A 2393-nucleotide genomic window follows, 5' to 3' on the forward strand; every position below is an offset into this window, starting at 1 on the left:
AAGGAAAGGAAAGGAAAGGAAAGGAAAGGAAAGGAAAGGAAAGGAAAGAAAAGAAAAGAAAAATGGGCTCAAGGTGGAAAATGGATTGTAGATAAGCAAGGATTGAGCCAAGGAAACAAGACAGAACATTCTTGAGGATTAGAGATGATGGCGGTTGGGGTGAGGACATTGACCACAGAGATGAAGTTGACACATTCGATGTGTATTTTGTAGGGAGAACCACAGGAATTCAGAAGGAAATAGATGTGAGGAATAACAAAAAAGGAAGCATTAGGGATTGTTCCTATGTTTCTAATCTAAACAAAGCGTGGATAATATTACATTTACTGGGTTGAAGAACAATGGGGAGGACATTCAGTGAGCCTCCAACTTACCAAAACACCAAGTCCTTGATGTTAAAAAAAAAAAATCAGTCATGTAGACAGGCTGGAAGTGGACTCAACCAGAAAGCCTCACGTTTTGCTAATCTCATTCTTCAGCAAACTCAAGAGTATTCTTATGGTTCTGGTGTAGTGGGTCTTAAACTCTGTGTATGAAATATTCTGACACAGGTGGGATCCATATTCAGACTGGGATAAAGGTCTGCATGGTAAAAGAAATGTGGAGCAGTGCAGAATAGTTTGGAGAGTTGGCATCTAATAGCCGTGAGAAACAAAACTCATAAAGTATAAAGTCATTTGAAGGCGAGAGGCTGAGCTCTGAAAAGCCACATGAATTTTGGACTGTGGCAATTCGAAGCCCCATGTTTCCACGTTGGCACAGCAAAATAATCCTCAGCTCACCTACTTCCACATCTCTCTCCTCCTCACCTCTCTCTATTCACTTCCACCATCACAACACTTGCTAGAATTAGAAGAAAATGCTTCCTGGGATTTATGAACCAACAGTTCAATGACAAAATGATGCCAAAAGCAAAAATGTAGATTATTATCTCTTTATAAACAGAAATACTATTAGTAATCAGCCTGGGAGTCACCTAGAAGAACGAACTCAAAAGCCACTGCTCTAGACTACACTATAATCGCTTTGACAAATAAATAAACCAACAAGAATTTAAAAGTCTAAGCAAGAGACAGAAAGGGGGGCCATGCCTGTGCCGTGCCTCTCTTTAGCAATCAGAGCTCTTAGAATAGCTCTGTTGCTGGAGCAGAAGCAAATAATCTTTTGCTCTCCCTAAGCATTAAATCTTCCACATGTCTTTAGCACTCTCCATGGGCATACTGGTGCCAAAGCAGAAAAAGATTTAATTTCATGTTGCTAGGTTCTCACTTTTCTGCGGTTAATAAAGAGGCAGGTGCAGTCAGCCAGGCTGTTAAAAAAAAAAAAAGGAGAGAGTGAAGATTGTTTATCTGACCAACTTCAAATCTTGCTAAACCACAGTATAAAACAACTCATAACTTGTTCCCAGCTCCCATATCTCAATCGCTTTCAAGGGAAGAGCTTCTGAAGGTAGTCCACACTTACAAATGAAATTATTTTACCAACACAGGGCACTCTGAGCTCTGCATATAAGAATTTTTGAGCCCTTCTCCTACCCCTCTCGATATAAAAGATGTAAGTATGTAATATACTAAGCCCAAGAGTAAAGTTGCTATAGCTGTTAAACTGATGAGTTGTGGGTTGTGGAGATGCATATCCAGTGTTCTCAAGAGTTAAAGCTTAAGTCAGAGCAATCTATCACCTGATAAAGGGAAGCTGGTCTGTACAAAAAGGAAGATTGATTCTTCTAAAGGATGGTGTTTAATAAAATAATTGGTTAGTAACTAACTTGTTGACTGAATTTGGCCAGTTTCCTTGTTTTGGAGCCATCAATTTGGGCTCAGTTTCCATCTTTAGTCCAATCTTTGGCTGTGTTGGGATTTTTGTTAAGTGCTTACACCGAAGGGTAGGGAAGAGAAAGCAGAAGGGGCATGAGCCATAGTTTGTCATTTTGTCACCTAATAGGAAAATGTATTCATGTGTAACTTTTCTTTAGAATCTCTTGGTTCTGAGCAGATGGTAGATATTTATTTAATACATGTCTCTTGAATATGTCAATGAATCATGGTACCCATCTGGTGTAGGCAAATTCTACACTGGGGATTGTGGTTGCCTCTGTAACATACATTCCACTTCCCTCTTATGGAGAAAAAGCAATGATGTCTGAGGGAATGACCTCATTTAAAAAGACAGGTCTGGCTGCCTATGAGCAATCTCAACCCATTTCCCAGAGATTGGCTAAGAAATGGTCCTGTGACCCTTGATTCTGGCCAGTGAGAAGGAAAGGAGGCTTCCAGGAATGTTCTTCTTTGTTCTTGAGGGACAGCAATAGGAAGCTGGTTTTCTCTCCCTCACTGTATGTGAATAAGGAGGCTTCTAGCCCCAAATGCTGCTGGCAGCCACTTTGCGAACAC

The sequence above is a fragment of the Monodon monoceros genome, unplaced genomic scaffold, assembly GCF_005190385.1.
Source record: "Monodon monoceros isolate NGI ecotype Baffin Bay Population unplaced genomic scaffold, NGI_Narwhal_1 Super_Scaffold_12, whole genome shotgun sequence".
Classification (NCBI taxonomy): Eukaryota; Metazoa; Chordata; class Mammalia; order Artiodactyla; family Monodontidae; genus Monodon; species Monodon monoceros.